This window comes from Parasteatoda tepidariorum, chromosome 2 (genome assembly GCF_043381705.1).
Source record: "Parasteatoda tepidariorum isolate YZ-2023 chromosome 2, CAS_Ptep_4.0, whole genome shotgun sequence".
NCBI lineage: Eukaryota > Metazoa > Arthropoda > Arachnida > Araneae > Theridiidae > Parasteatoda > Parasteatoda tepidariorum.
In genome coordinates, this window is record NC_092205.1 from 36836415 (window position 1) to 36858609 (window position 22195).

Below are 22195 nucleotides of genomic sequence, written 5' to 3' on the forward strand. Positions count from 1 at the left end.
TCTGTGTTGCATAGCGGATGCAACATCAGAGTACGAAAATGAAAATCCCGATTTTAAAGCCAGTCGACGACAAAAAATATTTATCTCATATCCCTCTATATAGCCGAGAACGGATAACAAATACTTAACTTTCTCGCTCAACGCCAGATGTCAGTATTACACTATTTCGCTTTGTTCCACGGTTTGCCTTTATTCGGTAAGCAAATCGCATAAGCTTCAACCAATGTCAAAGTCCGAATTAATGTTAACTTTCATAAGTATATCGTTAAGTTATGGCCAGTGGCCATATATTGTAAAAGAAAAAAAAATATGGGCAGAGTTGGATTATTATGGTCATAATAGCTTTACGGCAATAAACTTAACTTTTACTTTCAGGGATTCAAACATTTTTGTACGTTACTGACTGAACTTTTTAAGATATGGTTGGTTCTGTGGTTGCAAAGATGCGTTTGATAACTGTAAATGCCGGATATTTTAACTTTTATTTTTGAATTAATTTTAAATTTGAATTTTTCTTCTGAATATCAACGTCCTACAAAATAAGTAAATAAAAAGCCCCTCTCTTCATTAACTTTTTAAAACTATCGTTCAATAAATTTCAATAATTAAAAATTGCAGGATGTATCGTAATGACTATAATTAATGTGTATTTTTTGAATTCTTTGTCAAAAAAGGAATGAAAGAAAGTATATTTATTTAGAGTAGTAAATTAATGTTCAAACTAATGTTGTTATGATCTAAAACATTACTACTAAACAAGAGAAACATAAAAAGACAGAATCTATTTAATTGCTGAAAGAAACAGAAAAGAGTTGAAAGGCTAATATTCGAGAAATATTTAAGTATCATCCAGGCAATTAAACTAGTTTTGATTTTTTCAACCCATCTTTTTTAAAAAGGATTCAGCATATTTAGATCTAGTTTTGTTTTCCCCTTACTTAAGTATTAATCTGTGAATCCTAATCTAACTTCATCTCTTTTTTAACTGTATATTAAATGCGGTGATTACGGAATATCCTGTCTTTTTGGAAAAATTATTCGTTTTAAATTTTAAAATAAATAAGATATTTATGAAAATTAAAATCGGTTTCATTAACAAAAAGTTAATTGATTCTCAAATTTAGTTAAAGCATATCCTACAAGAAAATAACAGAACGATAAGTGAGTATTGCAGCTTACTCCTAGAAAGCTAAATAAATCATGAATTGAATCTCAACTGCCTTCTCTCCAATATATATAAGTATACTTCGGTATTACTTAACTTCCTCTGAAGTTATCTCAAACAAGATTAGCGAATCTTGTCACGAATTAAGACAATAACTTAATGACCTCTTTATTTCATCCATTTCTAATGTTCAAGATTCTCGATTAATGGCAGAAATCACTTCAACTCCTTAGTAAGATGTATTGCGACGTTTAAATTAAACAGCTTCGATACATAGTTATAGCTCTATTAATTGACAAAGTACTCATGCACTCCTAAAATACAGGCAGTTTTAGAGGATTATGTGAATTACGAATTGCTTTTAATGAGGATTACTTTCATGAGTAACAAGCGATTTAATATTTATATCAGAAATCAATTTGTGGGGGAAAACTAGCATGAATTAAACTAACATGAGCCACCGAATAATGAAATAAAACTAAATTGCGAAAATAAACTATTTATTAAAAACAGGCTTAGAACATATTTGAACTTCCAAAATAGCAGGAAAAAGGAACTATTCACCCTGAAGCATGCATAATAGTTAGAGCAATAAAAATAAAATAAAACTTTGAAAAATTCTAAGGAAAACACGTTATACGAAATCGCTAATCCAACTGACAAGCAGACAAAATATTCCAGTTAGCAAGAGTTTCAGAGCGCATGCGTTACAAAGCAACAAATAAGAAAAGGTTTCTTCTAACAAGTTATTGTTAAATTATTCATCTACGGCTGAACAAAATTGAAGTTAGAATGTTCCAAAAAATAATAATTAATATTATAATTTAAAAGCAAATGAAACCAAACATCGTTTGTTTTCCTTACCAACATCTTCGCTAAATGTTCAGTGTAATTAAACATGGTCAAGAAAGTAATTTGGCTCTGACTATTACAACAAACGATGCATAAAAAGAATTTAATGTTGTAAACTTTTTTTAAATGTACTATCATTGCTTATAAACTATAGTTATACATTGTTAGTTAACATTAATCGGAAGATCAAATGTATTTATAGTGAAAATAAAGTTTTCAATTTCAAAACCGTTCGAGCTTTTGGAAATTTATGACACAATCAATACCTTTGATGACAATATTAATTACGATATCCTTACATGAACTTAGGAACTGATTTTTGGGTTTTTGTGATGGCAGTCCTACAGGAAATGCGTATGATTGAAAGATTCTCATAGATATTCAAAAAGAGAATGAACTGTGCAATTTGATCTCCTTACTAGTTAGACAGCAGCGAAAAGGGAAAAACAGAGAATAGATACTTTCCTGCTTTTCATTTTTTTGCTGCTGTCTTAACTTCATGGGGAATGTATTTGCATAGTTAATTGTTTTTAGATTTCCGTCTAGTCATGCTTACAATAGTTAAATTAATTTAAAATTGTTTTCGCTTCATCTAAATTAGATCTTTGGAGTATGTGCATAGGTAGGTCCTAATAGCCTGATTTATACTCCTTTTATCACGTAATTGTTAAAATTAACCCTAAGTCCACTCCCTTTGACTCATTGAAATCTATGGTAAAACAAATTCTCATCCTTAAAAAGGAGAAATACGCATTGATATGAATTTCTTCTACGAGAATAAGATCTAGGTCTCGGAAGCAGGTGGGTGAATAACATAATAATTATGGGTGGATGAATAACATAAAAAAATAAAGACTCCTACTAAATAAAGTTAATGCATGATTGGTAATTTTGACGCTGTAAAAGTCACCTTGAAAAGAGGATGACGAGCAAATAAGCTTATGATTGTGGTGAAATATGCAATTGCTGCAGCTTATCTGTGAGTTTTCAAATGATACTGTAAGGGATATTCATGTAGCACAAACATTGGACTTTTTGCAATCACCTGGGCACATGATTTTACACGAAATTCATAAATTATCTTTACAGATTATTATTGCAATTATTGTTCATCTTTATCATATGCACGTCTTGCTGCAATCGAAACCGCAAGATCAATCTGTACAATTTGTTTTGAGTTTTTTTGACAAGAGTTCAAGAGAATGACTTCTAGCCATTATATATTTTATAAATAAATGAAATTCACCAATCATCATGCCTACCAAAAACAGTCAACATTTCCCACACTGTAAAAACTGTGGTGTATCATCTCTCCAAATATGATGCTGAAAAACACTCAAAATTTAAAAAAGAAGCATCCTTTTTCTTCAATTTAACACCTAATCAAAATTTATGCGCAATTTAAAGGGTGTAAATAATTCTTAAGTTCTTATAAATTGGAAAGTTTACTCCAAGACTACGTGCCTTCACACCATGCTTAAAATATTTTCGCTTCCGAAAACACTCTCGTTGGCGCACTTTATATATCGTTTGTGGATTATTACATTTGAATATAAGTTGGCGATAGTTTGTTGTAGCCTATATATTTACTGAAATTAAAGTTCACCTCTAAAACATGTATAAATGTTTTCAGTTGTGTAATAAGGATATTTATCCTTAAGCCATAGCAAATGAAATTAAAAAATTTTATCATCTATAATTTTTTTTTCTGTTTAGGTTTTGTAAAGTTTAGTTCAAATTCGTCTTAATATTCTCTCAGTGATACGCGTACACTGTAAAAAGTTTTAGTATACCTCAGCATTCAAAAGGGTGGTAACAACATTACACTAAAGTGGCGTAGTAAAATAACTAGATAACTCTTAGACCTAGTGTTTCACTAAACCAATTATTTGTTACACTATTTGGTGTAAAGTTAACGCCATCACTTTTGTTATTCATTAACATTAAAATGTTATGTGTTCATTAACATTTAAATTTACTTAGCGTTTCTTGAGTTTATGAGACTCAAAGCACACCAACATTGGTGTTTTCAGAAATGAAAATAATTCTCGCATGGTATTAAAAAGCATGAGAGTTTAATACAAGATCATTTAAATTTAAGTGCTTGGATTTAAATTGCACCTTCCAAATTGCCACCGTGGTAGAGTGCAGGAGGAAATGTGGTTGGTTGCCCTCAGAAAATACACCAGGGATGCTTTAGTTCGTTGCAGGATGCTTTAATTCCCATGGAAAATGGCATACCCATACCCAGAGTTAGGAAGTTTTATGTAGTTGCTGCTGCAATATTTTAAATTTATTTTCTGCGCGTGAAGTAAAAAGTGAAAAAAAAACTATCAAAATAGTCAAACCAAGGCATAAAATTACAAAAGATGGTAATTAGCCAAATCTGCCCGGGGGTAAAATATATTACAATACTGACATAAACTAATAATAAATAAAAACACGACGCTTTAACACCGAAGAAGGATGCCGAAATTTGAGATCTGTCATTGCTAACTATCTCGTAGCAGAAAATGACGAAAGTTATGATTTCGATGTTCTATATGACTCCCAGCTTTTTCCTGAGTTTTTCAGAAACCTGGAGCAATGAGGCGAAACTATTCAGAGAAAGATTGTGGGGCACTTGTTTATATGCTTTCGGGCATCATTACACTCCTTGAGTTTATCTTTGACGGCAAAGGAGGACCGTTCATAAATAACTTCGTCGAAGATATTTATTTATCGCTTTTTTTACGCGTCTATCCCACATTTTTATCACTTAATACATAAAAAATGAAGAAATAATGAGCTCACCTTTATCTATTAAAATTGTCAACGTTTTAATTTTGTCTGTTTATTTTTATGACTTTCACCAAATTTTTCCTGTTTCAGTAAGTGATTTTTTAAATTACTTTTACTATAAAAAGTCATAAAATTAACCTATATTTTTTTCATAGGCTCAATAAAAATTTTTTTACTCAATTTTATGGAAAGATAATTCAAAATATTTTAGAAATGTAGAGTTAAAATATAAATTAGGTAAAAAATGTCGTCATTTTTCGCGCAAGGTGGGAATCAGATTTTTTTTTCTTCTTCAAAACTTAGAAAATGCTTTTGTTAACCTATGTTGAGTAAAATGGGTGCTTTGAAAATGTTAGGCACAGCTAGAATAAAATATTTAGAATTATAACTAATCTCAACGTTTTTATTTAGTTTTTTTTTATTCCCTTTTTTCCCATTTCTCATGTTTTAGTACTTGCTTTTTAAAGCTACTTTTTTCTAAATACAATTTTCTAAATATTCCAGCCGAAAATATTTTACATATGTACAATAAAAATTAACTGCTATCTTTTAAATAAGTTCAATACAACAGTTTCGAAAACTCAACTTATTGAATGATTAGACATTAATTTTTTTTGTTTTTTTGTCGTATGCCTGCTTAGGTAGTGAGGGGGGGGATTGTTCCTGTTTTTCAGTGGCGCCATCTATTGCCAGGAATTCGACTTCTGCCGATTGAACACAGAGAGAGAGAGAGAGAGAGAAAGAAACATCCATGCCTTGCCCAGGATTCGAACCCAGGACCTTTCTGATGCAAGGACAGTTCCGTGCCCCCTACACAGGCCGGTCGGCATTTTTTTTTTTAATCTGATGCCCAAATTCTAATTATATTAAAAATAATATAGACATATATGAAAAGTAATTTTTGTGAAAACTGAGAAAGAATATTTAAATCTATAAAATTTCAGATCGGTTCGCCGAAAAATAGTTATATTGAGACTTTCACGCTTTCACAATTTTTTTTAAAAAATTCATGTGATTTTATGAATTTTCTCCAGTTTTAATAATATATAGACAATGCGGCGCTGTGGCTCAGGGATAGAGCTTTCGCCTCTCAATGAGAGGTCTTAGATTCGAACCCTAACTGTGGCTGGTTAATGCGAATTCTGCTTCCAACTCGCTTCAGCCGCAGTGACGTAAAACATCCTTAAGTGGTAGATGGGTCATGGGTTTGAATCCCCTTGCCATTGGGTCAACTGTGGGCGGTTAAAGGGGCTTTTCAAATTCATGTAACGTAAATGCGGATTAATTCCTTCAAGAAGTCTTCCACGAAGGCTAGTTTTTCCCAATGCTTGATCTAGGCGTTCCCTTGTGTTTTGGATGGCGTTCAAAGCTTTAATGCTACGGAGTTGAACATTGATAGTTGTAAATTCAGAATTAGGTAGGATCATCAATGTCGGGAATAAAATTAAATTTATAGATAATAAATCATATTTTAAAATTTAGTACTTAGCTAGCCATTTCCACCAGTAGTAATTTGAAAAGATTAAACAAAATTTTAAATTCATGAATGTATTCACGAATTAAATTTACTAGGTGAGTTGAACATGCTTCTAATGTACCTTAATCTTTTTTTTTCTTTGCCATGTGTTAAATGAGAGCATGCTATTTTTCATTCAAATTATATGTTAATACTATGGAAAAGTCCATTGATTGTAAGCGTGTTTTCAAAAATAACAGGTTCATAATTGCTTAAATACTGATTATGTAATATAAATTCAATAATAGTCATCTTAATTTTTGTTATAATTAAAATTCTACTTAAACATTATGATTATATATTTCCTTAAAATTATAACGTTCGTAATCTTGCTTCATCAATTAAAAACGTTGCATAACGTTTTTAATTGATGTAGCTAGAATTTTTTCTTCTTCTTTTCAAATAGTTTTAAATTTTCACAAACTCTTTACACAAATTCTTGTACATATACATTTGAATTCTTCACTCACTATGACTTAAACATTTTCATTAGAATTGGAAGGTATTTTTTTCTTTTTAAATACTTTCTTTAAACAAATTCTTTTACCTACGCACTTTAATTTTTTGCTTAATGGGAATAAAACATTTACAACAGAATTAGAAGATATTTTTTTCGCTTTAAATATCTTCTTTTGAAGGTTCTTTTACAAATGCATTTAATTTTTTTTCTCACTATGACTAAAACGGTTTCAACAGAAACCTAAGGCATTTTTTTTTAAATATTTTGCGTACGCAAATTCTTGCTATTATCAATGTTATATTTTATTATTAATTACTACTAAAGAAATATTTTTGTAAATTATCTGACCCAAATACTAAATAGAAATAATTCATTAAGATAAACATTCAATAATTAAAATTTTTTTAAAAATTCTATTGCCATATGAGTGTGAAAGAATTTGTTTTATGTTTTTTTAACTAATTGCATACTACGTTTATTTAGTTAAACTTCATTTAATATTTAGAAGGTAAAATAGCTCAACTTTTGAATATGTAAAGTTTAACTATTATTAATTATTTATATTTTTACAAATGATAAGATTAAGTAAAATACAAATATATTTTATCAATCAAGGAATATTTTAACAAATGATACAATATTCTTTGATATGTAAAAGATTCTTTTATTGATTTAGCTAACAATGCTATCTATGCAAATAAAAATTAAGATGCTATTTAAAAATTCGAATGTTTAAAATTAAGAAGACTTTTAGACAAAAAATAATGAAACTAGGGAATCATTAATTTAAGGCATAATCGACTTTAACATATTATCGTAACTTCAATTAGAAAGAAACCGTTTTCACGTTCACAGTTGATTAAGTCTGACAGTAATTACGTAATTTAAGACTTCCGTACCAAATGTCAAGTTAAGAATATTATGTGACCTTAAAAAGGTAAAAATAAAAAAGATGGAAATACGGTTAGTGTCCAATCAAGCGACGAATTTCTTTTTTTATATACTCTTTTCGAACATAAATGTGTCATGAGTTTCAGAATTGTTCGTCATTATTATGACAAACTATTTTACGAACTCTTGGTTTTTTTCTGAGCAAAGCGTTTAAAATTTTTAACGAAATTTACCTAGCGTATATTAGATTTTAAAAATCTGTTAATATGCTAATTGTTGTGGAGAAATTCATTTTTTAAAAATGAAATGAAAGCAATATAAATTTGTTTGTTTAAATTCTGTAGAATAAGAGAGGCTGTTTAAATAATGTTGAGAGTATGAATATAGGAGATTATTTCACATATTTTAATTGTTTATGAGAAAAATGCATCCCGAAATAAAACGTTTGAATAAATTATTTCATTACTTTTAGATTTATTTATAATTACTGAAATATAATTTATTACCCCCGTGAAGTTTAAAACTCGCACTTTTGACGATTCAGCAATCTTTAAGCTGTATATGAGAATTGCTTCATCCCGAAATCATGTGACTTGTGCTGCAACATGAACTCTCAAATATAATATGAAAATTTTTGCTCAACTTGAAACTTCAGCGCCCCCACACCACCTGAAAGTAATTTCACTACATAAAAGTAATTCTTAATTTGACGAAACTAGAACGACGAAATGCGAATATTTCTTTGCTTTTAGTGAAATTCGTTTCCTCGAAAAAGTGACGATTGTTATTTTTTCACTTTGACGAAAGGTTCGCTCGGAGCATATATTACTAAATAGTCTAGTATACCAGTAAAAGAAGAAAGTTTCGTGAAATTTGAGCATCCAAGTTTGCGTTACCTTTAAATTAATACAAAAATTCGGGTTTCTGCTGGAAATTACCGAATACTTGTAAATGTAATGCTGAAAAAAGTAATTGACAGGGAGTTTAAAAAAAATGAAGAAAAAAATTAATGATAAAAAAATTAAACATAAAAGTTTTCATGTCATAAATGCTTGACAAATTATTATAATGATGGATAAATATCACAAATAATGGAAATTTTTACCGAAGCGCTTTGGTAATGTTTTTTCGTAAAATTAACAAAAAGTAAAATTTGGTAATTTTATTAAAATAATATATAAAACCATTTATTGAGTTAAATTTATTTTCTAGTTTTGTATTTTTTACTAAATGTGAGGAACTATAATTTTTAAAACCAGAACTTTTGGTAAACTGTTACGATACAACAGTATAATTGAATGGATTAAATGCCATATACTTTGGTTTTACTACCAGAATTACGGTTTGTTTCGCCAGAAATGTTGTTACCATATAGTACCGTAATTCTACTAATTTTTTTTTCTCCGTGCGTTATTTTTTGTTCTACTACTTCCACACTAACTATTAAAACATGAGTCGAGGTGGCTTAGGGGATAGAGCGTTCATCTTCCAATATAGAGAACCGAGTTCGAATCCCAACGATGGCTGGTCGATACGAATTCCGCCCGCCGGTAGCACCGAACATAATAAAACCAATTGAGATAATCAAACGAAAAAAAAAAGCTTTTACAATGAATTTTTTTAAAACAAAATTCTAAAATATTTAACTGAGAAAAGTTTGTATTGAATCAGACGAGCTTTAACAGGGAGAGTATAAAAACAAGGTGATCCAAAAAACTACTAACAAGACTCTTCCTCTATTTACAGCCCTAGAAATTCTCTGACAAAAAGTTCTCTGTCAGACAAAAATAAAGTTCTTTGTGACTATTCCATATTTCCGAAGTAAGGACAAAAGATCCTGGGATCATAGTTATCTATGATCCCAGCTCTTATGAGAGGGTGCTCTTATGAGAGGGCAGTTTAAAGAAACAAAAAACATTTTTTCATTGTGTAAAATGAGACGGCTATTTGAGAATTCTGCGGGTTATAAGTATAAAAGCGGGAGTATTTTCATCAGTGAAGGGAGCTCTTTTGGTTAAAAATGTAGAGTTATAATTGCTTTATTTTTGCAAACACTTCCATTAAATATTGTATGAAAATGTAAAAAAGAAAAAAAATTGGGTATCAGGGAGCCTCTTCAAAGAAGGAAAAAAGAAAAGAAATGAGAATGCATTGGTCTGTTCTCAGTTTGTTTGTTCTCGGGGCCCTCAGTTGCAACATATCCAGCTTATACGTAATTCCGACTGAATATATGGCTTATGAAGAGTTTAATTTTAAAACGATGTTTAGAGGCCGAGTTAATATAAAGTTATTTTTTTCGCGAAGTCCTATTATTAAATATTTAAATTTTGCCTCTTAGTTGAACCATAATAAGCAAAATTCAACTTCTTTGAGAAATGCCTTATTTGAGCTATTTACTTGCTTTTAACCACAGATATTTCAGTTATTACTAAAATGGATTATGAAGTATTGATTCTTTGTTTCGGTTGTAATGGGGTTGCTTTGCTTCAATAAGTTTTTTTAAGTGTTTTTTATGCTAAATATTTATAGTTTTTTTCGATGTCTGCAGCTAAGTATAACTAAAAATTGGGAAAAAGCAAGATGAATAGGCAAATATTTTTAGATGTTTTCTGTCTTCAGAGAATAATATTTTGAGAACGATTAAAAACCAAATGTTTAACTACGATAAGATAGCGATAATAGTTTGAAAAATACAGAATTTACTGCAACAATAAATGAATTGAATTTTTTGAAATTGAATGAACTATCTTAACTAAGAATATTAATTTATTATTATATTATTTGACGCTAGATGTTTACATTTGCATTCTCGATGCTGCATTATACGGTATACAGGATGTGAAGATAGGATTTACATATATATTTCATGAATAAAATAAATTAGTTTTTAATAATTGAAAAAAAAATTCTGTTGAATATTTTTCATTTCATATATTTCCACATCTATTCTTTTATTATTTTATTTCTTCTTTGATTTTGCTGATCTCAGGGACCCCAACATCCATAGTAGCAAAAAAATTGGAGAAAATTGCCTTTTTGGTAATAGCAAGCAAAAATATGAATTTTAATGAAAATATGAATTTAAATTGGAGGTGAAACTGAAATTTCAGTTGGATTGGATATCAATTGGAAGTCTTTTCATTCTCAAAAAAAATATTCAGAAAGATTTTATTTTACACTGCAAAAACTCAAATTCAGTTTCATTTCGTTAAAATTATGCGCCTGTTAAAATTAATATTATAACAAAAATAATTAAAAACGCGTCCTTAAAGGATTATTTTTCGATAATTAATTAAAACGTCAGTGAAAAATTTCCTTTGAAAACATTGAAAAAAAGGGACTTTTCTTTAAAAAAATTTTTTTTTTAAAAATTATTTATAAGCAACAAGTTTCAAATATAGCATTCACTATCTGAACTGTTTCTAAAAGATAAAACAAAGTAATCAGAACTGCAATAGTTATTATAGAAAGGAGAAAACGTGTAGTTTTTATTGAAAAGTTATTATACTAGAGATATTTTAAAACTCAATGATCATTCAAACAATTGTTTTTATTCAGATATTTAGTGTTGAAAACGAAACGAAGATAATAGCTTTGCATTTTATAAAGTTACTTCTCGTTATTGTTATATAAAGGAAGTTATTTATAAGCTGTAAATATTAGTAAATCTTATAGGTATGAATAATAGTAGATTAAAAATTACCATTTAAATACTTATAAATTTTGAAACAGTCGTATTTTTAAATTCGATTTCTCAGAATTCGACTGATTTTTTCATGTAAAGTCAAGTTGCATTCTTCAAAAGGATGTAAAAAAATATAATCTGCTACTCAAAATTTTTTGAACCGTTGTCTTGCTGAAATATGCATAGCATTTTTTCCAACATTTAAAAACCAAATTTTTATCGTTTGATCCAATTAATTAACATATTTCAGATCACCCCCTCAAGCTTAATATTGAGTCCTAGAACATGAAGATTCAAACATTAGATCAAAAGTTATTCCGGATGAACCGATTCATATTTTGCGCACTGTACATAAGAATATTGTTCTTAATTTGGGTACAAGAATATATCGTAACAAAAACTTACATACTATACTAAAGCAGAAATGAATTTAATTCACTTTATTTAAGTGTTATAAAAAAGTCATTATTTTTCAAAAGAAATAATTATATTTAAAGTATTAGCTTAATTTAACAAACCTACTACATTGTTCGATTTAATTTCTAAGCATTAAATCTTCTATGAAAACATTTCAATAAAATGCATTAAGCTTCGAAATCAGATATCACAAATAAGAAAAATAATAATTTTCCAGACAGTGTATTATTTCTCATAATCATGTCATTATTTTAATTAAATGTTTTGTTCCATCACTAAATTTTGCAATAAAACAGCAATAACTATTGCAAAAATCTAACGAAAACATATTTTAATTGAAACATTTATTAAAAAACAAATAAAATGCTCTTTCAATAAATATGAGATATTTTTGTTTAAAAAAGTAAGCAAATCCTGAGATTTTACTGAGAATAATTAGATGTTTTCAAGCAAAAATATTTCTAAATTAATGAATACCTAATTATGGTTTCGCGTGATCATATTTTTTCTAATAATAAAAACTTAAATTTTAGATGAGCTAGATGAATTGAAGAAAGTTATGTAGTTGTCATTCACGCATGTTTTATAGCGAGAATAATTAATAATTTTTACAGATTAAAATGTTAACAGTGTGTTTTTTTAAATTAGATATTTTCATGCTAGATATTTTCATAGTTATTTTTTGGACCTCATTTAAAATTAAATTTCGTAACTTTTTTTAGCTAAGCAAATACGCATAAAATATTTTTTATTTATAGCAAAATTAGTTATTTTCCAAGAATTTAATTGATTCCCAGAATTCCAAATGAATCCATTTTTTCAACATTAAAATGGGAAATGTTTTCACTACATTCTTACAAATAATTTTGATTTTTTCCTTTTTATATTAAGGTTTTGAAATGCAATTTGTGCAGAAAATATTAATTATGCTTCAGTAATTCAAAAGCAGATTTAAACTCCAATTGTTTTGTAAATACACCCAGTATAATACGCATGAATCTTCATACTCCACTGCAAAAAGAATTTATGTATGAAAGTAACAGAATATGTTAAAAATTAAAGCGTTTTCTAGCTTTATAAGAACCCAAAAGGATAAGATAATTTTTACCTCAGTGCTTTGGTATTGAGTTTTTATAAAATTACATATAAAATATTTTTTCCTCGTCATGCTGCTTGGTATTAAATATGGTAAAATTTGGTAATTTTACTGTAAGAAATCATCTAAATTTAAAATATTTAATTTAAGATGCTGCTGAAAAGGTTCAGTTTAATCTTATATATATAATTCTCTTACGTGGCTCCCAAATTTTGGCTGTATTTCTTTTCCACCGGTAGCAACGTTTGCTTTGTTTTGTTTATGTTACTATTTCTCTTGCACGGCGAATCGACCAATGATTGCCGCTGAAAATGTTACATACCAAATCTAGTTGAGGTGGCTCGACATATAGCGCTTTCAAAAACGGAAACTGAAATAACCAGAGAGCATCAGCTGCGGCAATCTCATACTATTAAGCTAGGCAGAAGTGAGTAGTCTTTGTCGATAGATCTCTATTTTAGTATTTTGTCGAAAGCGCTTTTTTTCACGAATTTATATATTACGAATTTATTTGACGATTTTTGATTTATATCACGAATTATACTATAGCACATTTCTAATAGGTTTAACGAATTGCATGTCATTTATTTGAATTCAAATTTATTTTAATGACTTAGTATTTACTAAAAAGATGTAATTTTTTTTTAAAAAAAAGTTTTTATATGGATTTGAATTATTATTTTGAATTCTTAGAATTTTGTGCATTTGCAATGTACCTAAGTTAGTAGAGGGCGAAGCGAGCTTGATTTGCGAAGCAAACCATATAAGATTGCGTAGCAATTTTCGGGGGTTGGCGAGCGTTAGCGAGCAGGGGGCGCAGCCCACTTGTAATCTCTATAATATTTAGAAGCATGGAGGTGGCGGGTTCGAAATTCTCTTCAACCCTGGATGTATTCTGCATGATGTCCTTCCCTGAATTGTTCTATCTGTCCTTCTACTTTTATCTGTCCTTCTCTTTCGACTTTTCCTTCTACTTTATAAGCCTAAATTGAACACACAGGCCTGCAAACGTCTATAATTTCAATAAAGCAATATAATATTTAGTAAACGCTTGTTACCTCTATTTTTCGTCGGTGCTCGACTTTACGTACAGGTCGCCGGAATATTAAAGCGGGGGAGCCATGCCCTATGCAAAGAATCAGAATTGTGATAGCATGTTTTCGGATCATCGTCAAGGATATTTCCCAGACCGTCGCCAATAGCCCATTGTGCAGCTCTAGTGCGACGTAAATGAACTACAACAACATATCTTCTTTGGTAAATTGAAATATTTAGTATTGCAAAAAAAGTTTTCGGGTTAAACTGGAATAAACCATGTAATTTCGAATGCTGGAAAAACGTTTCAAAATATAAAAATGTAAATAAAATGTGACGAATTTACCTCGGATTACGCAGTGATGTAGTAATCCTGCCATAGAATGTTTGCCATTTGATATGTTGAAAACATTTTTTCAGCGTTTCAACTTTCATGGTTCACACCAGGTTTACAGTTCGGTAAATTCTATTACTTATATAGAGCGAAAACAATTTACCTTTGTTAACTATAACGATCTATCGATCTATAACGATCGAATTACTACGTGCTTAATAATGAAACCGTAATAGTTTATGGTAGAATTCAAATCGACCAACCATAGATGNCATCGCATTTTTAACTTTATACGTTTAGGAAAACCGAAACTGATGCGTTAGGGCACATCACAGTTGTCTGTGTAATTTAGGACACCCTATAGCTTTATAATTATTGCATAAATACTCAGTTTGATCAAGTAGCGATTGGTTATATAATTACGAATAAACTAGTCAGAAAAAGAAAGTCAGATCCGATTTGATGCCGAACATGAATCTTCTAAAGTCATATTTACGCTCAAAATTAACAACAAAAAGCGTGAATTGACAGTTTGCATTCATTATACCGTGAACATAGTATTACAGTTGGATAACTTAATATTTTTCGATTTTTATTTATGTATATGGGTATTATCTAGTTCTAATTTTGAAAAGCTTCTAATACAGGACATAGTTATTTAAAACAACAACTATCTTAAAAAAAATACAAATAACGTATTTGAAATAAAATAAATGGACAGTAATAAATATATATAATAATAGACAACTAACTGCAAACCCCAGCAGCTGGTGTTAAGGTTGAAATTATTACTGAAATAAAAAATATTATTTAAACTATTGTTTTTTTAATTGGTTTATATTTTTTAAAGCATTTTAGAATTATGTAATTTAGCTTTGCATCATTCCAATGACAAGTATTATCGCATTGGTCATCCTAAATGTACAAGTAATAGTCTTGTATCATGTTATTACATTATCAAAGAAGCGAACTCGAGACAGTTAGGATATTGCGCCCCTCCCCCTTGCTTAGTTATCAGTAGCTCTCCAATATTTTACTGTTCCTTCCGGTTCGCTTTGCAACCCGCCTTAATGCCTCAAACCTGCCGACAATGTACAGCAGCACACCACTTCTATGCTTGGCGTGATGGTATGGGGTGCCATCGTATACGACTCATGATCACTCCTAATATTTATCCCCAGTGTCATGACAGCTCAGCGGTATGTTTGCGACATAATTTTGCCACATCTGTTGTATTTCATGACATAGCTTTCAGAGGGCCAATTTTCAACAAGCAATACTCGGCCACACACAGCAAGGTTGTCACAAACCTTCACCACATTACCCTTCTTGCCTGAAATGGTCGATTCCCAGATTTGTCACCGAAGGAGCAGATCTGGGACCACTTGAGACGGAAAGTTGGACAGTCTTCGAGTTTAGTCGATTTAGCTGTGTTTTCACAGCTACAGTGGAACGATATGCCGCAAAACACCATAAAGGACTCGTATGCTTCAATACGAGAGCGTATCGTGACCTGCATTCTAGCTAGAGGCTTCCCAAGAGGGTACTAATTGTAAAAAATTGTTTTATTTTGACATCTCTTTCTAATCAACCCATTCTTGAACAAGTTAACGAATATGTTTTTTTAATATCCAACATATTTTGTAGTTTAACGATACATTTTTGCGGGGATTAATTAAATTTTATATTTTTTAGTATTGATCATTTTTTTTACTTTTTAAATAAATAAATAATATTTTTAAAGGTGTCTCTTATTATCGTCCAAACGATATTTAATATTTATTTACAAAATTTAAAAAATATATGATTTATGCTTTCGGAATAAAGCTGTTTCCAAATGTTTTACAATAGTTTACAACTTTCACTATGTTAAAATCACAAATAAATCTTTTATAGAAATATTATAGCAATCAAATATTTCCATGGTGATGTTTAAAACAGTACGCTGTAGTTGACGAATTGAGTGTTAGTATCAGCTTGTTATTATTTGAAGCTATAGTCAGCTTTCATCGCTTAAAATCAAAGTACTTTTTATTTTTATTTTTCTGCAATCAATAAATAAGAATGTTTTTATTTTGCCATTTTGCTTTTGCAAAACAATTATTTTTCATGTTTGCTTCAAATATATTCAAAATTAATTTACACTGATGAAAACAATTAAAGGAACGAACGGTAGTTTTTTTCTTTTTAAAAAAAGAACAACATAAATGACGCGATGTATGGCGTGATAAGTGATGCTAATAGATCAGATGAAAGCTAAGCTCTTCCCGTACACCTCTGCCACATAGTGGCCTGTGACATCATGATCGTGTTCTTGTTGAGGTACTTCATTTATTTATTCGCCGAAACTGGTAGTGTAAGGACATTTAAGCATCGAAGCCTAGTTTGATCCTTGCTTTTTGAATTTCTTTTCTTACCCATCACTAAAAGAGTCGGACGTACGAGCATTAGTCTTTAGAGCTGCCACGTATACCACAAAATGGCGGAAATTTGGAACTCTCGAGGCGGGCCAATCACAAGCTATATGTAGTAGGGACATCGGAGTTTCGAGAAATGTGTAGTCCATTCTGTGGAAACAGTTCGCAGAGATAGGAACAGTGGTCTGCCACCTGTTCAATGCCACGAAAGTGTAACAACGCCGTCTCAAGACCATTATTTTACACTTCTATTGCCAAAACAGATAGGTTCGGAACAACGACACAACTGTATCACAACCTGCATACTGAAACAGAAATATCCATTTCGCGGATAAGAGTCACCGAGAGACTTAATGCACGTGGCCTGCATGCCAGGATCTGTGTAGTCTGCATCCCTTTGACTGTGGACAAAAACCCCCCCATCTAGCATGGTTCCAAGAACACCCGTCTAGGACAGAGGTTGATTGGATGCGGATTTTCCTCCGTGATGAGTCCCAATTTAGTCTGGAGTGTGACTTGAGACGCCTTCTCACCTGGAGAGATTTCAGGAGTCGAAATAGGCCAGCTAACATTGTTGAGAAAGACCACTATAATCAAGATCGTTTGATAGTATGGGCAGGCATCATGGCAGACGGACATACCGAAATTCACGAGCTCGATAGAGGTACTCTGATAGGTCAGCGGTACATTGACGAGATCCTTCACTCTATACGAGAATCTTCACGAAGTACATGGATCAAATTTCCTCTTCATGGACGATAACCACAGCCCATACAGGGCTGAGTTGGCCGAAGAATATCTCCTATGGGAGAATTTCCTATTATCTTAATCCCATCGAACACGTATGGGACGCAGTTGAACTCTCAGTTGTATCTCAAAGACCATCTCTATTGACCGTCAATGAACTTAAGGGTGCCATGGTGTAAGAGTGGGTATGGTTGCCCCAGGGATTAATAAGAACCCTGGTAAACAGTATGAAACACCTATGTGAGAGTCGTGTAGCTGTTACAGCCAATTATACACCCTCTTATTATATAATTTTGTAACTGTCGTTGAACAGATGAACCAATTTTGTGTTTACAACTAACAATGTTGAACTCCTAGAAATTTTGAATCCACTCCAGAAGACTACACTACAGAAGATCCACTCCAGAACTGCTAGCTAAGGTATGTTAGATAAATTTGCCTTTGTGGAGTACTTTTTGATAGAGTTAACCCACATTTGTGTTATATATAGATTAAAACCACGAACACCTCCCACGTTTAACCTGACGGTAGAGACTAACCTATGATCCGTCTACCACTGAGGATATTTTACGTCAGCATTTTGGTCAGTGTGAGCCGGGTGCGGAATTTGCATCAACCAGCCATTGCTGGGATTTGAACCAGGGTCACGTTATTGGAAAGCGAGTGCTCTATCCCCTGAGTCACCATGGCTCATACACATGTACGAGTACATATGTTAAACCCATAGGAAGATGATCAATACTAGAATTTCAGTATGTAAGTCGCAAACATTACTATTTCATACGACAATGTAAAAAAAATTACGCTTGTAATAGATATGTTATGTAGTCAACACCGTACTCAAGGCGGGTGGCAGGGAGAGGGACCATTGTCCTGTGGCTCGGTACTGTTGACCTTAACAAACTTTTTACAAAAAATATAGTGTTTATTAGTTTCTTTTTTAAAAAAAAGGAAAATTGCAGAGGATTTCTTTACATCTAAATAATTGTTTCGGGCTTTTTATATAAATTTTATTTCCGTGTGTTTCTCCTTTAACCTATTTATGTAAATCAAAATATTTAAGCGTACAATAACGAAACTTTTTATCCTCAGATAAGGCTATGTAAATATATTTTTTAAGGTTTTTTGTTATTAATTTAAGTATGGTCAAGAAGTTTCTGATTTTCAGAGAACTTGAGTTTTAACACACATTTTAATCTATAAAATTTTGAATAACAAAATTTAAACAGATTCAATCTACTAGTGTCTGAGTAATTCACGTTTAGCAATACGACTTATTTAAATCTCATTACTTAGAAATTAATAGTTTAATTTCACTTAAATTTTCTTTTTTGTCATTTAAAATTGCTTAGTTCAAAATGAGATGAAAATTCGCATAATTTCCAATTCAAAACTTTTTCGACCATTCTTAAAATTAATAAACTTTAAATAAATGTGTTCTATAATTTGTGTACAAAAATCTTTCGCTTCTCTAAAATATGTCAATTAATGCAAAAATTTTACATTCTGGGGTACAAAATTTTGTCTGCTTTTCCAACTGCACTATCATAGCCGTTTCTTTTAGATTGCGTTTATCCTCCAAATGCGTCGATATACGTCAAAGAAAGAACGTACACTGCAAAAAATTCCGGATTAACTTGCGATTAAAAGAAACAGACTCAGAGTACCGGTATTTTTTGCCGCAATATCCATACTGTAAATAAAAGCCTGATATACCGTAATTCTTACTGTGATATTTATTGCAAAATGATTGAATAACTTTAATTAAATAAATAATATTGTAAGAATTATGGCCTAAAAGTTTACGGTAAAATTGGATTTTATGAATGCTGAACTCAGTATGTACTTTACTATAATTTGAACTGGAATAGTTTACAGTGTATATTAAAAGAAAATATGCTCTTTTTTGTCTGATATCGTAGCTTAAAATATTATCTGCACAAATTAATTCGCATATTTACGCTCAATTTCTGAAATTATCAAGATTGCAGTTTAGTCCGTGAATCATTGCATAAAAGTTAAAGTGTTCTGTTTTTCTTTTTCTTCTTTTATTTTGTGCACTGTAGTCCATAAATAACAAAGAAAATTATAAGATTACGGCTCAAAATGTATTTCATTCAGGATATTTCTTCCTTAAATTGCTTATCCACTTAAGTAATTGCGATTAATTTTACGTGGTTTGTTTATGTTTCCCCATCGGATATTTCCGCTTTTAGATTCGCTCTTTATATTTGTCGCTTACAGTTTGTTATCTTTCTTTACTATCATAAATTAGTCGAACCTTATTTATGAGACACATTAATTAATTAATATTAAAATCAGTTTGTTGCATCAAAAAGAAATAAACCGCTCGTTAAATAAAATGCATTTTTTAATTTTATATAGTTTTATTTGGTAATTAAAATTTCATAAAACCTCTTTCAGTACTCAAAAAGTACTCTTAATAAATCTAAAACATTGCATCACAGCATACAACTGACATATTCTCAAATATCCCCAAAACATTTCAAAGCTATATCATAAGTAGTTTCTTAGAAAAGGTACATCGAAAAAAATCAGTTTCATCATTGCTGATATATGCCCTTCTGACTTCCCTTAGAAAAATTATTTGAGCGAAAATGTTTAAATTATATCGAACTTTATTGATGTTATAGGCCAAAAATAGGGCAACCAATTTTTACTCTAAAAAAAGTAGTTTGCTTACATAGTTTCCCCCGCTCCTAAAAGATTTCTTTGAGAAATTAATTATTCTGTAGAGCTCTCAGCAAGTTATATTAATCAAGTGCCTTATAAACGCCATACTCCAAGTCCATAAAAGTATGGAAAAATGGTTTTCATGATTAAAATCGGCAACCTCAATATTAATTTAATCAGTTTAAGCATATTCGGTGTAAAAGGTTTGGGGAACTTCCATTTAAATAAATCCAATTCTTGAATGTAACAACTTAATAATATGTAAAAATACATGAAATATACGAGCAAATACGTGTAATTGATATGTCTTCATTGTATTTGTATGTTATAAAGTCATTTAAAAATAAATACAGTAGGTTTCACAATTTAGTACACTGTAAAAAATTTCGGATTTAATTACGGTATAAATAATCGACACTTTCAGTGCATCTTACGTAAAATTTACAGTGTAATTTTACACATCGACAAAATATCGACAACTAATTAAAAATAAAACAAGTACTAATAAAAATACAGTATTATGAATAGATGTTCAATAATTTAATTTTTTTTAAATGCCAAATGTTTTTCAAAACTATTTTTTAAAAATTATTAAAGAATTTATATTTTATTAAAATAATGATATGCATAACTCGGAACTATAGGAAGTTTCAGCCTGCAACATTAGGTTGCAATGAAAAGGCAATAAAATAGGGAACAAAATTTATTGTATATTAAACTACATAAAACTTTTCTTTTTTTTTAAATTTTTGTGGAACAGAAAGTTAGGAAAAAGGTAAAAGAATAATAATAATAAGAAAAGAGACAAAATCATGAAGAAAAACATATGTTATGCAATGCCTACTAAAACGTACGTTACATTAAAACGTAAAACTTTTATAAAAAATAAATTTGATAGACAAACATTTTTTCAAACATCATCGATAAACACATAGAGGAAGTTTTACCAAATGTAATATGGAAAGAAAGAGAAAGTTTTCGATTAAAGTGTTACGTTAAAAATCCTATCATTATTTAAGACGTAGTTTATTTAAAAAAATATAACAAGTTTGTTAAGTAAATTTTAAGTAAAGTTAAAGCTTTCGTGAAAAGTTTTCTTTTTAATACTAGAATAGTTACGTTTTAAAATTTATACTTGTTAGTTTTTTTTAATATATTTGCAGTATTATTAGTTTATGATAAGGCAAGGATCAGTGTCAATTCCTCATAATAGTCATAATTAATTTAAAAACTGCTATTCTATAATAAGCAATTCGATTTAATTTAATGAAATGTCGTAAAAAATTTTTTTCACAGAAAAAATTTATTATAGAGGATTCATGATTGTAACAGGTAATAAATACGTAAGGAGATATAAAAAATACATCTATATAGTTATTTTGTATAAATTTAAAACAATTGAAACTCATTTATTGATTAATGCAATATAGTTACCAAAAATATAATTTTTTTTCAATATTGGAACTTTTAAATGTTTATTTTCTTGTAATTTAAAACAAAAACCAGTATATTAATGATACTGATAATTTTTTAAATCCTAAATATGTAGAAGTAAACATTAATTTTTTTATATAAAAACACAAATAATAAACCGTTTTTTTACATATAAATAATAATTAATTTTTCTCCAATGTGGCACATTTTTTTTAATGATAATTGGAAATTGTTTGCAAATAATAAAACTTATCTTAAACAATAAACTACACAATAAATAATAGCCTTTTTTAAGTAATAAATTTAAATTTAGGGAAACGTACCTTTCTTCTTCGATAAATTAACAGGTGAACGTAAGCGCTGTTCGGTCAATCGCAAACTTTTCTTCCCTCGTAGAATAGTTTAGCAAAGAAAATCAGCTAGCTGTGAGATAGCGGGAATCGGAGTAAAAGCTTACCCCGTGTACAGAGGGGTATGAGATCGCACGCTCCTTTCTGCCTGCTCAGAGCTCCACCTACAGGTCTGATTGCCCCTCTTAAAAACTTGTTTTCTTTCCAAAAAGCAGGGATAATTTTATTTCCTGACATAAGAAAATATTTGGATGAAAACTTGTCAAAAGCAGAAGTTCTTTTCACGATTTCTTTTTATCAATCGGAATTGGATCGGGATGG

At 30.1% G+C, this 22195-nt stretch overlaps 1 protein-coding gene across 1 annotated transcript in view; it reads right to left on the reverse strand.

Moving 5' to 3' along the window:
- LOC107442483 (diuretic hormone receptor) overlaps positions 1-21984 on the reverse strand; it is a 148675-nt gene extending 126691 nt beyond the window's left edge. Inside the window, exon 1 of the mRNA XM_071177458.1 lies at positions 21848-21984. The gene's annotated coding sequence lies outside the window, so the exon portion shown is untranslated. The remainder of the gene's footprint in view (positions 1-21847) is intronic.
- Positions 21985-22195: the final 211 nt, after the last annotated feature.